The following is a 19,927-nucleotide window of genomic DNA, read 5'->3' as shown; positions in this document are numbered from 1 at the left end:
GCTGCTGTAGGCAGCGGCAGGAGAGCGGCTGAAGGGGAAAAACCGGGGGGGGGGGGACGGTAGCCGGGGTTAAGCCCGGGGGGGCGGGGGGGAGACGCTGCCAGACCCTGTGTGGGGACAAAAACCCCGTTTAGGGAGGGGGAGGGGGGGAACAGTGGCCCCTCGGGATGAGCCACCTGCTGGGCTCACAGATCTGGGGGGGTCGGGGTTGTGGGGGGTGCACAGGCTGTTTTCAGTTCTGCCGCGTGTCAGCCCCGGAGCAGGGGCGGGTTCCTGGCGCTGGGTCTTAAAGGCACAGGCAGCCCAATTCCCAGACTGTCAAAGCTCAGACACCGCAGCTCCTCTTGATCCTGTACAAGTGCTGCGGGGCTGTTACTGTTCTAGCCAGGAGACTGAATGCGGTGAAATATTGTACAGACGCCCCCTCCCTTCCTCAAACTCTGCCTCTCACGTTTTGACTATGGAAAAGTGTCTTCTGTCAGTTTCTATGTCTATATGAAATCACTGCAGCTCCTTTCTCTTATACAATGTGCTGATTTGGTAACTCCCTCCCAGAGCCCACATGTCTGTACCCCCTCCTGTACCCGAATCCCCTGTCCCAGGTCAGAGCCTGCACCCCTCACTCAAACTCCCCATAGCCTGCAACCCTCCTGCACCACCAACTCCATCCTAGAGCCTGCACCCCAAACAGGGCTGGATTAACCTTTTCTGGGCCCGGTGCTAAACATATTTGTGGGTTCCCATGGGGGAAATGGGGACATGGGGCAGGGGGGCAGAGTCCTCAGAGCGAGGGGCTGGCCGGGGGCAATGGGAGATGAGTCATGGCACGGCAGGGACAGCCCCACTCCACCCAGCCCAGTACAAGGGCACTGTTTACAAACCGGGAGCTGCCAGACCCACGCTGTCCAGCCCATCCCAGCACTGCCATTGTGCTTCTTCCCCTTGTGGGTGGGCCCATGCTGCACCATGCTACCCCCTGCCCAGCACCCCTCTGGCTCCCTGCACCCAGTGCCACACCACCCAGAGACCTCCACAAGCCTCCTGCCCAGCACCCCTCTGACTCGCTATGCCCAGTGCCACATCATCCAGAGACCCCCACAAACTCCCCTGCCCAGTGCCCTCCCAGTTCACTCCCCCACCCACTCAGAACCCCCCCACAGATCCTCTCACTGACCAGTGCCCCCCAGCTGAAGACCCCCCACAGCCCTCCCACAACTGCACAGTGCCCCGCCCCTTTCCACCCAGAGCCCCCCTACATATCCCCTCACTGCCCAGTGCCCCCCACCACAACTGCACAGTGCCCCGCACAGACCCCCCCACACTTCCCAGCGCCCCCCCCCACACACACATCTTCCCCACTAAGAGCCCCACAACACACAGATCTCCCCACCCCCAGTGCCCAGCATCTACCCAGACCCACTAGAGACCTACTCTCCTACACCCTAACCCCCAGCCAGGCTGCCAGGCTGAGATGGCAGCGCAGCCAGAGCTGGTCCTGGGGCAGGATAACTCTGGCCTCTTGGGAGTGGTGGAAGCAGCCAGGCTGGAGCAGGAGCAGAGCCTACCCAGGCCAGGCTCTCTCAGGACCCAGCTGAGCCTCCCCCCTCCCCGACTGTTCCCTGTGAGTGGCTGAGACTGGCCCAGCATCTGCACCAGTCCCAGGTGGCTCTTCCCCCAGGGAGGCAGGTGGGGCCACATAGGTCCCAGGCAGTGGAGACAGCTCAGAGCTGGAGCAGTGCTGGGTAGCGGGGCAGATCCCTGAGATGTGACTCCCACGATCCTACCCAGCCCACCCACATCCATTGGCCCCGTGGCCAGCAGCCTTGCAGAGCACACACCTCTCTCTCTCCCTGCTTTCCTATCACCAGTTCTGTTACTACAGGAATGAAATCGAGACATCCCGTAAAACAGCTAGTTCCACATTGTTCTTCAAACCTCAGATCATTGAAATGCAGCTTTGCATTTGAGATACTATATGACTGTAGTACACTTTGCACTGCCTGCATCTACACTGACATCAGGAGAGGAGAAGAGGACAAGACTGTCCCTAGCATATATGATTTTAAAGAAAGGTGAGACACACCCACCCACTATCAATACAACAAGAAGGGAGAACAGTAGCTGGTGCCATGAGAGAAGATGCAATGAAACCCTTCTGTACCCACAACTGATGTCTGAAAAGCATCAGTCACTCTGCAGATCAAAGAAAGAAAGAGCAGCCAGTTTCAGACAGATAGGATCCTTATGACCCAGTGATGAGCTGCCAAATTGTTAACAACGGGTTCCCTCCTCCCTCCAAATTTTTAACAACGGGTTCCCTCCTCCCCCCCCCAGGGGGGGTCGTGCCCCATCCAACCCCTCATGTTCCTTGACACACACACACTCCGAGACCCCTGACCCATCCCCCCCTTCCCTGTCCCCTGACTGCCCCTTGCCGCCCCACCCAACCCCTCCTCTCATTCTCAATGGCCCCCCAGAACCCCTACCCCATACAACTACCCCTTCTCTCTGTCCCTGAGTGCCCCCACCACCTCATTCAACCCTGCTCTTTCCTGACTGCTCCCCGGGACCCTTGCCCCCATTCATTCAGCCTGTTCCCTGCCCTCTGACCACCCTGACCCCTATCCACCCCCCCACAACCCACCCCCTCCCTGCCCCCACACTGCCTGGGGCCGGACCGGGTCCACTCCCCCAGGACCAGGACCACGACCGCGGGGGGGGGGGCAACTCCCAGAGCCGTTCGGCCGCCGCCGCGGAACCCGACTCCCCCGGCCAGCACGGGGGCTGAGCCGCCGCCGCGGGACCCGACTCCCCGGGCCAGCACCGGTGGGGGGTGGCCAAGCCGCCGCCACGGGACCCGACTCCCCGGGCCGGCACCTGGGGACCGATTCCCCGGGCCGGCACCGGGGGACGCCGCCGCGGGACCCGATTCCCCGGGCCGGCACCGGGGGGGGCCGAATCGCCGCCGCGGGACCCGCCGCCCCGGGCCTGGTCCGCGGTGGTGGGGGCGAGCCGCCCGGCCGCCGCCGCGGGACCCGACTCCCCGGGCCGGCACTGGTGGGGGGTGGCCGAGCCGCCGCCGCGGGACCCGACTCCCCGGGCCGGCACCGGGGGACGCCGCCGCGAGACCCGACGCCCCGGGCCGGCACCGGGGGACGCCGCCGCGAGACCCGACGCCCCGGGCCGGCACCGGGGGACGCCGCCGCGAGACCCGACGCCCCGGGCCGGCACCGGGGGACGCCGCCGCGAGACCCGACGCCCCGGGCCGGCACCGGGGGACGCCGCCGCGAGACCCGACGCCCCGGGCCGGCACCGGGGGACGCCGCCGCGGGACCCGACGCCCCGGGCCGGCACCGGGGGACGCCGCCGTGGGACCCGACGCCCCGGGCCGGCACCGGGGGGGACCCGAGCCGCCCGGCCGCCGCCGCGGGACCCGAATCCCCGGGCCGGCATGGGGGGTGGGCCGAGCCACCGCCGCGGGACCCGACGCCCCGGGCCGGCACGGGGGGGACCCGAGCCGCCCGGCCGCCGCCGCGGGACCCGACTCCCCAGACCGGCACCGGGGAACCCGAGCCGCTCGGCCGCCGCTGCGGGACCGACTCCCCTGGCCGGCACCGCGGGACCCGACTCCCCGGTCCGCCAGGCCCGGCTTACCTGCTTCCTTCTCGTTTCAGGCTTCCCGCGAACATCTGATTCGCGGGAAGCAGGGGAGGGGGAGGAGAAGGAGGGCGGAGCTCAGGGGAGAGGAGGAGGTGAGCTGGGGCTGGAGGCCGGGTGGACAGCTGCCCGAGCTTTGTTAAATTTAAAAACTTTTTAGAACCTGGTTGTCCTGGAAGTTAACAACCGGTTCTAAAATGGCTTCTAAATTTAACAACGGGTTCGTGCGAACCGCTGCGAACCCGCTGGAGCTCACCCCTGTTATGACCTATATAGGAGAAGTGCACTTCCCTATAGCAGTTTCCCAACATAGTTTTCTTATGGATTTATTTCCCATTTTCAGTGTTAGTTAACTGTGGAACTATTGCAGCTACTTTTCTTTTACTCCTGCCTTCATAAAAAGCTACAGAGTTTTAACAGATAATTACAAAGACTAAAGTACATGCTTTAATATAATTAGGACCGGGCAACCCAAGATGAAAACTACACTGTAGAAGAGTCCTACAACCAGGTATTTGAGGCCAATCCCTTTATCAATGGAATCCTCACCAAAATATGAGGAAGGAGAAGAGTCACCCTCAAACTTTTGACAATAGCTCAAGGTCAGACACCAAGAAGACCAGCACCATTCATATTCTGGTTTTGGATAAAATACTTGATCTTGCCTACATTATAGAAACCTTCCTCTCTCCAAGTCTACACCCCACTACACCCTTTAGCAATAAAGTAACCATTAAACACGTTCTGAATCAGTCGTCTTTCTTCCCAATTTAGTTTTAACAATAAAGCTGCAACGTAAGTAGCTATGGGAGAAGACAGTGCAACTACTAGGTATTGGGCCTGGGGGCCCTTTAAATTGCCACCACAGCCACACTGCTGGAGCCCTGGGGTAGGACTGTGGGGATCTGTGGGCTACTTACAAAGTCCGTGGCTCCCGTTGCTTCTATCGTCCCAGCCCTTTAAATAGCCACTGGAGCCCCGCCGCTTCCCCAGGGCTCCGGCAGCTATGTACATGGCCAGGGCCGTGGAAGTGGGGGAGCCCCAGGCGGCTGCTGCTACCCTGGTGGGGGAGGGAGGAGGAGGAGGGAGCACTTACCATACCGGGTGGTCTGTACCCCCTGTACCTGCACCCCCTGCCCTATCTCCAGCCAACCCCTGCCGCACCCCCCTATGGCCCTGCTTGAAGCCAGCCAGCCCACCCCACCCTACCACACACACCCCTGTCTCCAGCCATTGCTGCACCCCTTGCCCTGCCTGCAGCCAGCCCCATGTCCACTGCTGCCCTGCAATTCCCTGGGCAGTAACCCTGCATACCTGCTTCAATGATGGGAGAAGAGAGCAGCTGGTACCCACACATGTGCACACCCTAGGGTGACCAGACAGCAAGTGTGAAAAATCGGGATGGGGTGTAGCCCTTCTGCCCCTCTGAGTTGGCAGCAACAAGGGCCGGGTTCAGTATCCAGGGGTTCCGTTTCAATAACACAATGCAAAACCAGCTCGAGCCCCCACCCAGTGACCTGGGACAATTACATACCACCCCCCCGGGCGCCTCTAGGAAGCAATACTTCCCCACTCGCAAGCAAGGAGTCCGAGTGTAGCAAAATCCTTTTAATAAAGGAGGGAGTAGAGGTTAATAGGATCCTATATAAGAAAAAGACCTCAAAATTGGGACTGTCTCTATAAAATCGGGACATGTGGTCACCCTAGCACACTCCCTGGGAGTGGTGGGGACCCACACATGTGAAATGGAGTTCATTTCTAGTTCAGTCCCATCTTTTTAAAAAATAACTGTAGGTAGGGTTAACATACAGCCGCATTTTCCCAGACATGTCAGACTTTTTGGTTCTTAAATTGCTGTCCGGGAGGAATTTTTAAATATGGACATATGGTAACCCTATTGGTACCAAAAATACATACTCTGGCACATCCCTTAAATCAGAACTTTTTATAGGGAACTGGTTGCTAAGAAAGGAAAGGCTTTTTTTTAACCTTTTTTTTCTTTTTTTAAAAGTCATCCCTGCTGGGGCCCTGCTGAAAATTTTTGAATTGGGTGGGCCCCAAACTTCCTAAAGCCAACCCTAACTAGTCTGTCAAGTGTTATAGCTTTTAATATGCTACTGCAAACACTGTAATAGAGCATTAATGTCCCAATGTACTGTAGCTTGTTTTAACTTACCGTAATACTAGAAGTGGTGCATGTGAACATTGCCGTAACGAGGGCAAGGCGAGTGAGGCACTTGCCTCGGGCACGGAAGTGAGGGGCTCAGACAGTCTCTCCTTCAGCAGCAATTCGGCAGCAAGTCCTTCCCTCTGAGAGGGACTGGGGGACCTGTTGCCGAATTGCTGCTGGTCGTCAGCAATGGAGAGGGGCGGCTCTTTTGCAGAAATTCGTTGGTGGATCCTTCCTTCCAATAGGGAAGAGCCGGACATGCTGCCTCTGTTCCTTGCCTTGTGTGCAAAAATCCCTATTTACGGCTCTGCATGTGATGCTCTCTTAAAAGCTGACACTACAGTAGTGATATTCCCAAGCCAGCATGCATAGGGCTGGGAGTGGGGAAGGGGAGTGCATTTAGGTACAAGTAACATCTCTCACACCAAACAGGAACTTTTCCGAAAGTTCATTATTATACCTTGTCTTACAAACACCAAAAACTATTACATATGCACAAAGGTCAATAATCACCCCCTCCCCATATATACAGAGTTGTGCTTCTGCATATAGTATCTATCTCAGATTAATATTGAGCTACCAGCTGTTCAGGAATCAGTAAAGAGTCAGCTGACAAGCCACATGTTGAATCCTATTGCAAACAGTCTGGGTGACCCATGAGGCATTCTGAAGCAAGAGATTACTGTAAAACTTTACATAAGACGCAGAAAGAATAAACTTTTCCTAGGTTTTGTGTCCATATATATAATGCAAATTATAAAATTATAAAAATAAATTTAAAAAAAGAAAGTGGTCTCATCATGGGCGTTCTCCATACTCCCAAACCTTACCTCCTTTTTCACGTATTCACACACAAACAAGGGAAAGTGCGCGCCTCACTCATCCAATAGGTCAATTTGGCACATTAGCCAGGAGGAAGCAGATTGTGAGCATTTTTGACCGCAAACCCCATCCCTCCAGATTTGCAACCATCCCCGGACCAGTGACAGGTGCATAGGAAGCCAAGTCAATGGAAATAATCAAGGAGGAAGCCAGTGGAAAAAATGAATGGGGCCACTCTGGTTACCACCTTGGGGTCAGGGGAGTGCTCTGTACCCCCAAACCTTACCTCCCCTTTTCACATATTCACACACAAAAAAGTGAAAGAGCGCACCTCAATCATCCAATAGGTCAATTTGGCACATTAGCCAGGAGGAAGCAAATCATGAGCGTTTTTGACCGCAAACCCCATCCATCCAGATTTGCAACCAACCCTGGACCAGTGACAGGGGCACAACCACCCCTGGACCAGTGACAGGGGCACAACCATCCCCGGACCAGTGACAGGTGCATAGGCAGCCAAGTCATTGGAAATAATCAAGGAGCAAGCCAGTGGAGAAAATGAATGGGGCCACTCTGGTTATCACCTTGGGTAAGGGGTGTGCTCTGTACCCCCAAACCTTACCTCCCTTTTCACGTATTCACACATAAAAAGTGAAAGCGCGCGCCTCAAGCACCCAAAAGATCAGGGTTTGGCAACCTTTCAGAAGAGCTGTGCCGAGTCTTCATTTTGTCTCTCTGATTTAAGGTTTCGCATGCCAGTAATACATTTTAATATTTTTAGAAGGTCTCTTTTTAGGGCTATAATATATAACTAAACTATTGTTGTATATAAAGAAAATAAGGTTTTTAAAATGCTTAAGAAGATTCATTTAAAATTAAATTAAAACGCAGAACCCCCCCCAGACCCCTGCAATAGGTCAATTTGGCACATTAGCCAGGAGGAAGCAGAATGTGAGTGTTTTCAGCCACAGGAGCCCAGATGGTCACGTTGTGCGGCAGAAACTGCTACTAGTAGCAAAATGCGAGGGTTTCACAATGTGCCGTCACACCGGCTCTAACATTTCTGCCACCCCAAGCAAAAAAAAAGAGCGCCACCCTGCCCCCGCAAGCACCACGTCGCAGCACCCAAGACCCCGCCCCCCATCGCCGCGTCGCAGCGCCCAAGACTCCGCCTCCCGAGCGTCGCGTCGCACCGCACAAATCCCCGCCCCCCCGAGCGTCACGCCACACCGTCCAAGTCCCTGCCCTTCGAGCTGCCTAAGTCCCCGCCCCCCCAGAGCCACGTCGCACCGCCCAAGTCCCCGCCCCCCCCCAGCGTCGCATCGCGCCACCCAAGTCCCCGCCCCCCCGACCGGCGCATCGCACTGCCCAAGTCCCCGCCCCCCTGAGCGTCGTGCCGCCCAAGTCCCCGCCCCCTCCCCAGCACCGCCCAAGTCCCCGCCCCTCCCTCCGCAGTGCCGCCAGCCCAAACCAAAAACAACAAAACCAAACCCCGATCGCCGCCCCCTCCCAAGGTGCTGCCCCAAGCACATGCTTGGTAGGCTGGTGCCTGGAGCCGGCCCTGCCTGCCCCACCTCTTATCAGCTGCACCGGTTCAGAATGAGGTGAAGAGAAAGGAGAGGCCGGGAGGTGGAGCAGGAGAAAGATAAGGAAAGAAGGAAGCAGGAACTACATAGGCCAGGAGAGGAGTGTAAAGCAGCAGAAAGGGAAGGAAAGGAAAAGGTGGGAAGGATACAAACAAGATCACAAAAACTTAAACTCAGGGTCTTTCTACACAGCACGTGTCCAGGCGGGGGTCAGGCAGGACTGTCCTCGTGCAGCTAGTCCAAGCCACCCCCTTGGCGCTGTGGCCACATTGTTCTTGGTAGTGTGGTTGAACCAGCAGTCAGCATGTGTACGTGTACCCAAGCTGGGAATCACATCCCCCAGGTGCTGTGTAGACCTGCCCTCAATCGAACCAGGCCATTCTCAATTCACAGTGAGGGTGTCCACAGTCACTCACAGACTTGCACTGGAACAACACGAGATGGGAACTAAACCCCCTTGAGTGATTTCAGTGACAATGTGTGTGCAGAGGAGCCTTGGCATGGCTGTGTCCTGCTGAACATCTAACCACCCGCCTGGGACCAGCCGAGCTACAGGGGCTCCCTGGGTTAAGGGCAGAGGCAGCTGGTGTGTGCTAGTGACAAGGCAGGAAACTGTAAACAGCTCATTAATCTGGAGGAGCAACCCTTGAGCTGCAGGGTGATTTTATGGTAAATATAAAAGCCAGCTAAGAGCTGGAAAGAAGATTTACAGGTTTAAAATTTGTAACAATCCTGCCCACTCCCCTCCCTCCCACTCCAGCTGCCCCAGGCTCTTCCTGTCCTTTTTTCTCCTTGGGCCAATACTGAGCCCATCATCACAAAACATTGCAGCCTGCAGGCGTTTGTGTGACATGTGCCCCAGGGCCCTGTGGCTGGTGGGCATCTTCCTAATCAGATCCAAGACTTCCTGGTCAGTCCATGCTGGGGCCCTCTTTCTACTCTGAGATTCCCTGGACTCCTCTGCTGGAGAGCTCTGCATCATTGCCAGTGCTGCTGAGCTCGCCACGACGTCCACACAGGAAATGAGATTCAAACTGGCCAGACAGGAAAAGGAATTCAAATTTTCCAGGCGCATTTCCTGTGTGGCTGGTCAGAGCATCCAAGCTCGGACTGCTGTCCAGAGCGTCAACAGAGTGGTGCACTGTGGGATAGCTCCCGGAGCTACTAAGGTTGATTTCCATCCACACCTAGCCTAATTCGACATAGCCATGTCGAATTTAGCGCTACTCCCCTCATCGGGGAGGAGTACAGAAGTCGAACTAAAGAGCCCTCTAGGTCGAATTAAATAGCTTCGTGGTGTGGACGGGTGCACGGTTAATTCGAATTAACGCTGCTAAATTCGAATTAAAGTCCTAGTGTAGACCAGGCCTTACAGGACTTAGTGGTACTGCTGGAGTCCTGAGGGGGGCGTGGCCTCATCTGGAAGAGGCGGGGCCTCTCAAGATTTAAAGGCCCTGGTGCACCGGCTGTGACTGGAAGCCCCAGTGCCTTTAAATCAATCGGGGGCTCTCAGCTGCAGAGGTGGCTGGGAGCCCCCGGGGCTCAGGGGCAAATTAAAAGGCCCGGGGCTCCGGCCGCTGCGGAGCTCAGGCCCTTTAAATCCCCACCGCAGCTCTGGCAGCCGGAGCTGCGGGTGGGATTTAAAGGGCCTGGAGCTCCTGCCGCTGCGGGGAGCTCTGAGCCCTTTAAATCCCGGCCCCAGCCCAACCGCCGGAGCCACGGGCAGGATTCAAAGGGCTCTGGGCTCCCCGCTGTGGCCCTTTAAAGCCCCACTGCGGAAGCCAGTGCGGTCCGGCACAGTGTATTGGCTCTTGCTGGTACGCCGTACCGTACCGTACTGTACCGGCTTACTTTCACCTCTGGCTAAGTCTCATTGTTAAGTCGCTGTTTATACTTGGTCACTGCTCAGTCCCATGATTGTAGCAGCAGAGGTGCTGACCCCAGGGGCGCTCCGGAGCTCAAACCCCTGCGGAAAAAATATAGGGGGAGCTCAGCACACACCAGCCACAGCTGTTCTGTGGGGCTGCCAATGAGCTATTTGGTGGCTAGGGGAGGTGCCTGGGTGAGGGCAGAGAGCGGCGAGCTGCAGATGGGCTGCGGCTTCGGGTAGGGGTTGGAGCAGGGGCGGGAAGAGGCAGACAGAGGGCACGGCCTTAGGGGAGGAGGCCAAGTAGGGTCAGGAAGAGGTGGAGCGAGGGCAGGGCCTCAGGGGAGGGGCATAGTGGGAGCAGGGCCCGAGGGCAGAGCGGGGTGGAGCCCTCTGGGGAAAAATAAAAGTCAGCGCCTATGGTAAGCAGAGACCTAGCAGTGAATAGGGCCGACTTTAGGCCAATTCAACCAATTCCCCTGAATCGGGCCACGCCACTAAGAGGGCCCCGTGCCCAAGCCCCGGTTCGGCGTACGGGCAGGAGCCGGTGCGCTGTACCGGGGTAGCCCGGCTTCCCCAGGGGGCAATTTAAAGGGCCTGGGGCTCCCAGCAGGGGCTGGAACCCCAGGCCCTTTAAATTGCCACCGGAGCCCCACTGCTGGAGCCCTGGGGTAGGGCTGCAGGACTCTGGGTGCTATTTAAAAAGTCCGAGGCTCCCGTTGCTTCTACTGCCCCAGCCCTTTAAATAGCCGCTGGAGCCCCACCGCTCCCCCAGGGCTCCCTCGGCTATTTACAGGGCCGGAGCAGTGGAAGCAGGGGAGCCCCAGGCTGCTCCTGCTACCCCGGTGGGGGAGGGAGGAGGAGGGGGCACTCACCATACAGGGTGGGCTGCACCCCCTGCCCTGCCTGCACCAGCCCCTGCCTGCAGCCAGCCCTGCACCCCCTGCCCTGTCTCCAACCAGCCTATTTCCAGCCAGCCCCTGCTGCACCCCTGCCCTTCCCGCACCAACCCTGCACCCCCTGTCTGGCCCCGCACCAGCCCCTCACCCCCTGCCCTGTCTCCAGCCAACCCCTGCCGCACCCCACTGCCTGAAGCCAGCCAGTCCAGCACTACTCTGTCTCCAGCCCTGCCAACCCCTGCCACACATCCCTGCGGCCCTGCCTGAAGCCAGCCTGCCCCACACCCCGCTGTCTCCAGCCAGCCCTGCACCCCTTGCTCTGCCTGCAGCCAGATCCTACCTCCAGTCAGCCCGTGCCCTGCCTCCAGCCAGCCCCATGTCCACTGGTGCCCTGCAGTTCCCAGGGCAATAACCCTGCACACCTGCTTCAATGAGGGGGGGCAGGGAGCAGCTGGGACCCACACATGTGCACACCCTAGGGTGACCAGACAGCAAGTGTGAAAAATCGGGATGAGGTGTGTGTGTGGGGGGGGGGAATAGGATCCTATATAAGAAAAAGACCCAAAAATCGGGACTTTCCCTATAAAATCAGGACATCTGGTCACCCTAGCACACCCCCAGGGAGTGGTGGGGACCCACACATGTGAAACGGAGCTCATTTCTAGTTCAGGCCCATCTTTTTAAAAAATAACTTTAGGCAGGGTTAACATACAGCCGTATTTTCCCGGACATGTCAGGCTAAATTTTAAAAATTCCTCCTGGGAAAATACGGACATATGGTAACTCTATTGGTACAAAAATACATACTGTGGCAGATCCCTTACATCAGAACTTTTTATAGGGAACCGGTTGCTAATAAATAAAAGGTTTTTTTTTCCAGTCATCCCTGCCGGGGCCCCACTGAAAATATTCAAATTGGGCCCAGCACTTCCTAAAGCCGGCCCTGGCCAGCGAAAGGCCCATATTATATCCCCAGTGTCTACAGGCAGCCAGTCGCCCCGGGATGTAACAAGTTCATAATCTTTTCCATGGGATGGGTAAATCCACCGATTTGTTCACAGGGCAAGAACCTCGAGGTTAACATGAACAAAGTGAAAGTAGCGGAAATGTGGCTCCTGTCCACAATGTGCTGAGGGGAGACGAGGCTTTCACCTGGTGTCCAAGCCCCTGCTCAGTCTCAAGAAGTGTGAGGGGGGAGTGAGAAGGAGCCACATGTCTGGTTGAGGTGCCTCTGACGGCCTAGAGGGGAAAACGAGAGAAAAGAGCGCTCGGACTAATTCCTCACACATTGGGGTGGGGCTGTCAGAGTCTGGGATACAGGGCGATTGCTCTGTGCATGGTAAGTTTAGATGCTCCCTGCCCATTGATTGCCCCCCCGATCTCCCACCTCCTATCCAACCCCCCTGCTCCCTACCTACTGACCACCCTTTGGTACCCCCACCCCCTTCCAACTTCCCCCTACTCCCTGACTGCCCCCTGGGACCTCCAACCCCATCCAACCCCCCCGCTCCCTGACCAAGCCCTGGGAGGGACCCTTGCTGCCATCCAACTATCCAGATTTCATTTCTGGTTTTCAGGTTGCAATTTTAGTTTTTCCAATTCCGGTTCTAAATTTTCCTTTTCATATTCACAGGCATCGTGCTTTTCTGTGAGCTTATTTACATCCTGAGACATAGCACAGATGACTCATGCTGCTGTTTGGACTTTCTTGGGAGACTAGCCCTGTTGATACCCCAACAACAAGTTGTCTAAACCTTTCTTATGCAGTGTAGAGACTGCAGCAATCACACATGGATCAGACCCCAAGCTTTTAAACACCTGTCTTAACAAGCACTCATTAACCATAGCCGGAGGCTTCGGGGTGTCCCCCTTGTCCTCTGGAGTAAACCCACCTTGCTTGAACTTGCAGAACATCATAGACTTGAAGATAGCACTAATTCAATTCCACGTGCCTGTGTATTTCCCTCTCTCCCAATAATCTGTAACCAATCTGATCCAATCCTCGGTTCCCCGGCCACTGAGTCTAATATCGTAAGACAATATTTTAGCTTATCCAACCAGTTCAGAAACAGTTAACTTATTCACTGACATGGTAACCATCCTCTGCTACCAAATGTTGAAATGGATCTTTAATGGCTCACAGCTGGGCAGAATGTTTCCCGATACCAATCAACAAGTCAGATTCAGTAGACTCCATGCACAACAGTTTATTTAAGAAAGAATTCCAGAAGCAGTATAAGGTTATCTAATGCACGTCTCCCTAGTGAGCCTCCATTCCCCAAGCATAAACCCTCAGTAATCATGCTGGCCCCACACAGTATTCTGATTGGCTAGCGAAGTGGGTATAGCTATCGAGCTAGATCAGGATTTCTCTCTTTCATTGTCTTCTATTCTCAGTCACCTGGTCTATCAAGGATTCCCCTGAGGCAGTAGTTTTCAAAGGACTCATATGCCCTGTGGACATTTTATTACTAATTTTCTCCTAATTAATACTTTGGAAGAGACTGCAGAAGGGGTACCCACCAGACATCACCCCACATTTACACTGTCATCAATCATTCAATCAAGCTGTCAGAGCGATGCCATTTTGCCCCAGGTCAGTTTGTGCCAAGATCACTGATCTCGTGATTATATGTTTTTTTTACCTAGTGAGCTGGCATATTGACTGACAAATGTTGGTAACAGAACAGACACGCAGAATAGAAAATTTCCACAGTAACCATTGGATGCTCAGAAGGCCCTGCTCCCAGAATCCTCTAGCAAATTCAGACATGTCAAGCCATACCACATTCACGTCCACCACATTAATTAATAAGAAGTGCAGTAATTCATCATAATTCAACACTGTCCCAACACCCCAGACAGTGAATCTCCTTGTTCTCCCCCGCCCCCCGCCCCTGTCTCAGCGTGAGGGGGATGTGCTTCTCCTTCAATGGTTGTCAGTTCCCTGTCACCCCCAGACTTTTACCTCCCCACACAAACTCATCAGGGCTCTGCCAGTCCTTACTTTGCCTTACAGATTAACAGTAGGCTCAACTCATCTCCAGCCCCTCTGACGTGTCCTTCTGTAGTGGCCAGCGCCTCGCCACCGGATACTCAGAAATTTCCATGGACAACACCAGCTTGTTTAATTCAGCTGAGGATCAGCCCCAGTGGAACATCACAGCACTGAGATATATTTTTAGTGAAAACAAACAAGTTTATTAGTTCAGATTGAAGAGCTAGTGAGCGAAGCAATAAGACCAATAGGTTACACACCAAACATCAGGTATAACAGGATTCAGATAGGCTGAGATTAATTTTTACAGGTAAAATCCATGGCTAAAGCATTCTCCCAGGGTCACCAGCCATCACTGATGAAATCCCCCTTTTCATGAATGCAAAGCATGCTCTACTCTTGGCTTCCTGAAGGATTGCAGGTGCTGTTCTTGCCCCCAGTTGTAGTCCAGTAAACCGCTGAAGTGCCCCCCCCACCATTGTGTGTTCTCCAGTGGGCTCCCTCTGTTAGTCCTATATGCCAGTGGCTCTCAGCCTTTCCCCACCACTGCACCCCTTTCAGGAGTCTGATCTATCTTGCCTCCTTGGCTCACTTAAAAATGACTCGCTTCCAAAATCCGACAGAAAAATACAAGTGTCACAGCCACTAGGACTGAAAAATTGCTGCCTTTCTCTTTCTTACCATATAATTTTAACAAAGAAATCAATTGGAACTAGGGATTTCAAGTGAATAAAAAAATTAATCCTGATTAATCACATGATTATTTGAACTGTTAAACAAGTATCTGCACTGTAAGCCCCCCAAAAGAAATAGTATTTTTCAATTCCCCTCTTACAAGTACTGTAGCCCAATCCCTTTATCGTGAAAGTTGAACTTACAAATGTAGAATTATGTAAAAAATACCTGCATTCAAAAATAAAACAATGTAAAATTTCAGAGCCTGTAAGTCCACTCAAGTATCAGAGGGGTAGCCGTGTTAGTCTGGCTCTGTAAAAGCAGAAAAGAATCCTGTGGCACCTTATAGACTACCAGACATATTGGAGCATGAGCTTTCATGGGTGAATACCCACTTCGTCAGATGCATGTAGTGGAAATTTCCAGGGGCAGGTATATATATGCAAGCAAGAAGCAGGCTAGAGATAAGAAGGTTAATTCCACCACGATTTCAACAGCTTCCACCCCACCATCAACCTCAGCCTGGACCAATCTACACGGGAGGTCCACTTCCTAGACACCACAGTGCAAATAAGTGGTCACGTTAACACCACCTTATGCCAAAAACCTACCGACCGCTATGCCTACCTTCATGCCTCCAGCTTCCATCCCAGGCACACCACACAATCCATTGTCTACAGCCAAGCACTGAGGTACAACCACATCTGCTCCAACCCCTTTGACAGAGACCAACACCTACAAAATCTTCACCAAATCTCAAAACTACAATACCTGCACGAGGAAATAAGGAAACAGATCAACAGAGCCAGATATGTACCCAGAAGCCTCCTACTGCAAGACAAACCCCAAAAAGAAACCAACAGAACTCCACTGGCCATCACATACAGTCCCCAGCTAAAACCCTTCCAACTCATCATCAGGGATCTACAACCCATTCTGGACAATGATCCTTCACTTTCACAGGCCTTGGGTGGCAGGCCAGTCCTCGCCCACAGACAACCTGCCAACCTGAAGCATATTCTCACCAGTAACTGCACACTGCACCATAATAACTCTAACTCAGGAACCAATCTGCCAAATCAACCAATCAACCAAAATGCAGCAAACCTCTATGCCAACTCTGCCCACATATCTACACCAGCGACACCATCACAGGACCTAACCAGATAAGCCACACCATCATCGGTTCATTCACCTGCATGTCTACCAATGTAATATACACCATCATATGCCAGCAATGTCGCTCTGCTATGTACATTGGCCAAACTGGACAGTCCCTACGGAAAAGGATGAATGGACATAAATCAGATATTAGGAATGGCACTATATAAAAACCTGTAGGAGAACACTTCAATCTCCCTGGACACAAAATAGCAGATTTAAAGGTAGCCATCCTGCAGCAAAAAAACTTCAGGACCAGACTCCAAAGAGAGACTGGTGAGCTTCAGTTCATCTGCAAATTTGACACCATCAGCTCAGGATTGAACAAAGACTGTGAATGGCTTGCCAACTACAAAAGCAGTTTCTCCTCCCTTGGTTTTCACACCTCAACTGCTAGAAGAGGACCTCATCCTCCCTGATTGAACTAACCTCATTATCTCTAGCCTGCTTCTTGCTTGCATATATATACCTGCCCCTGGAAATTTCCACTACGTGCATCTGACGAAGTGGGTATTCACCCATGAAGGCTCATGCTCCAGTACGTCTGTTAGTCTATAAGATGCCACAGGACTCTTTTCTGCTTTTAAGACCACTCAGTGCTATTTCTTTTTCTGCCAATCGCTTAGATAAACAAGTTTGTTTACATTTGCAGAAGATAATCTTGAAAGTGAGAAGAGGCAATCTTATGACACTGTTGCAGCTGAAGTCAAAAGATATTTACGTGCCAGATGCATTAAAGATTCCTCTGTCCCTTCATGCTTCAACCACCATTGCTTAACTTCCCTTCCCCCGGCCTGCTATACCTGCTGCCCATGCTCAGACCAGAGCTGACCATTCTTCGGCTTCTTAGCCTCTTCTAGGGCCTTTGGGGAAAATTTTTCATCTGCCAGTAGGGTTGCCAACTCTCCTGGATCAGACACCATTTGTGGTAATGGCATCTGATCTGGGAGAGTTGGAATCATTATCTGCCAGGGAAATCCCCTCTGGCTGGCATTTCCCCTTTGCCTGCCTCCTGCCAAAGGAGAGTTAATTGACATTTATTTATTTTTTGAGCATCTCCCACAGACATAGCTGCTATCGCCCATTGGGGTGGATTAATTAACTCTCCCGCAGGCGCAGTACAGAAAACTGCTCCCTGTAGGAATGTGCTACTTATGGTGGACTGAGCGTGCTCAGTAATGTCTGCTGAAGCCACTGCCCTTACTAAGCGTAAGGTTGTGCTGAGTGCTTTTTACAGGGGTTAAGAAGGGCAAAGGTGGCAAATTGGAGGAGGGGGGCAGCCAGGATCTGAGCAGGGAGCAAAAATTGACTGGTCGGGGGGTCATGCACCTGACAAACACCTGCGAGGAATGGTCTAGCTAATACTTAGTCCTGCCATGGGAGAATGTTCATTTTTATATTTAGATCCTTAGGCCCAGATCCTCCAAGGTCTGTAGGCTTCTAACTCCCATTGACAGCAGTCTACATCCTTTGAGGATCTGAAGCTTAGAGTCTTACCTGAAGATAACAGGCCAGGAAACATAAACTGATCAATGGTCATGCAGTACTAGCACCAAGTGTTCAAAATTCATGAGACTGGCGGAAGGAATCATGAGATCTTTTCTAAAACGTATCACTTCTTTGTTTCTGAGTGACAAGATTTCACTCTCGTCACATTCTCAACTTTTTCTACTCAACCAAGAGAAAGTAGCCCTTCAAAGTTTCAACCTTTTCTGGCAAGAAACTTTTGTTTTTAAGTGGGATTCTCATGTACTCATATGATTTCAAGAGTTGGGGCCAGGGGCGCCATTTCAGAATGGGGGGGGGCAGCTTTAACCATGATTCCTAGGGCTATTTTTTACTGCGTCAATAGTCCACAGTCATTTCAAAAGTAGCCCAATTTATTTAACTTTTTTTTATTAACACTACGGTCTATATCTTTAAAAATAATCACTATCTAGATATAATTAAATGATGGATGTTAGCAGCATATAGATCTATAACAAACTTTGGCAGCCAAATCGTTTAGATTGGCTTAGGTTTATGTTCACTGAAGGGTTTATACAACTAGTTCTAATAAATACAAAGGATTAAGTTAGCAGGAGGTTTCTGGTGTGTTGCTGTAAGGATTTGAGAGAGTAAACATCACCTCCATGAAATACACTGATTGTACTCAAGTTTGTGAGACTCTGCCACCATCACAACAACAGGACATATGAATATTTACCAGCTGGAAGAGAAGATACAGCAGAAAGCTGCAAAATGGCTACAAGGGGGTAGCAGCTCCCCAAAAGGTATCTGGGGAAAAGGTCCTAGAATAGAAAAGTGCAGCCCCACTGTGGGGAGATTTGGTAACATCCAGACATTCCCAGGGGAATTGGTGTTTCTCTGTCACAGCCGATGGGCCTGACCCAAAGCTCATTGCTGGCAAAGGAAAGACTCCCACAGACAAGGGGGACTAAATGGTAGTGTGGCCATTTCACTACAAAATTAGAGAGTTGGAAAAAATTGGAAAGTTTTAATGTAAATTAAGCAATATCTGCAGCTCATGCTTGTTTCTTCCTAGCAGGGAACGATTCCAGGTTTTCTGTTCTGCAGCACGGCTCTTGCAGGCTGGCTGTGCTTTACTTTCACCATTTATCTAAGTGTAGACACTGAAAAAATAATCAGTTCTACAGTTTTAATTCATTTCACTTTCAATGTCCTAATGCTCCAATATTTGGGTTTCAAACACTGCCCAGGGCTCTTGGTCTAAGAACTATTTTCAGTCAGACACAGAGCCTTTAAAAATAAGTTTTAAGCTGGAATGAGGGTACTGGGTTTTGTGGTTGCATGAGCTCTAGATTATTCTTGGACATGATATTTTTGGAAATCTTTCTACTTCATCATGAAATACATTTTCATATTATGTGTTGTAGCTTGATCTTTCACCCTTAACATAAATGAGCTGCTGCTGAGCTCCAGGGGTTAAGATGTTTCCCGGAATGAAATATTCTGTAATCTTTCACTGCAGAAATGTAGAAACAGAAAATGTGGATGGACATTTTAGACGGAAATTGAAATGATACAGCTGTTTGCAATTACATGTTGAGTCTCCTGATCAGAATCTAGCATAATGTTGTAGAAAGCAACATTTCTAGGGAAACCCTGATTTTGCTGAAGCCACACTTTCAGGTGAGACATTTCTGTGTGAAAAATGTCAACACACTGTAATTATGGAGGGCTTTAGCTGCAGGGGAATTGAGATTTCTAATAGAGATTGTTCAAATTGTTCATGTTTTAAAGAAAACGATTTGGATTATTCAATAAGTAAATATAATTTCCTCCATTCTCCTTTTGCCTGTTAGTTTCCATTAAGCCAGAACAGAAATTGCTTTGCACAGAGGCAACAATAAATAGTCTGTCACGGGGGGAGCATGTTACTCGCTGTTACTCTTCTGTTACTCACAGAGATCTGAGCATTGATAACAACCCTGTGCAGATTAACTGGTGAGTAACAATGGTACCTACCAGCAGTTCCTGGGTTTTTCTTTTCCCCACTGTAGTTAAATGCCAATTTCTCATCTCCCTCTTTCCTCAAACTCCCAAAACAGCTCCAAATTTGATCCTAAGAAGAGAGAAATGGCTTCTGAATTTTCTGTATTTTGGGGCATTTACCTCACAAACAAAATTTATCAAGAGACAGGAGGCTCTAGAGAGTCACAGGAACAGCCCTGCAATCCACAAAGCTGAGTGAGGGGTCTGGACGCCTTATACAATTCCCCTCTGCTCAGCATCTCCCACTGACTGGTTTAGGCAGCTCCCTGCCTAGCACGCTGGCTTCTGTGTAACCCATTCTAAGGCCTTGTCTACACTACAAGACTATTTCGAATCAACTTAGTTCGAATTTGTGGATTCGACCTTATGAAGTCGAATTTGTGTATCCATACTAAATACAGTAATTCGAATTTCTGAGTCCACATTCACGGGGCCAGCGTCGACTTTGGAAGCGGTGCACTGTGGGAAGCTATCCCACAGTTCCCGCAGTCCCCGCTGCCCATTGGAATGCTGGGTAGAGCTCGCAATGCCTGCTGGGGGAAAAATGTGTCGAGGGCGGTTTTGGGATACTGTCGT

The 19,927-nt window shown here is 52.1% G+C and overlaps 1 protein-coding gene across 1 annotated transcript in view; it reads right to left on the bottom strand.

The window, feature by feature from the left end:
* LOC123344891 (butyrophilin subfamily 3 member A2-like) overlaps positions 1–19,927 on the bottom strand; it is a 188,937-nt gene that overhangs the window by 126,188 nt on the left and 42,822 nt on the right. The gene's annotated exons all lie outside the window — the stretch shown is intronic.

The sequence above is a fragment of the Mauremys mutica genome, chromosome 12 (assembly GCF_020497125.1).
Source record: "Mauremys mutica isolate MM-2020 ecotype Southern chromosome 12, ASM2049712v1, whole genome shotgun sequence".
NCBI lineage: Eukaryota > Metazoa > Chordata > Testudines > Geoemydidae > Mauremys > Mauremys mutica.
Note: the sequence above shows the minus strand (reverse complement) of the source record. Positions and strands in the feature narration are given on the sequence as shown.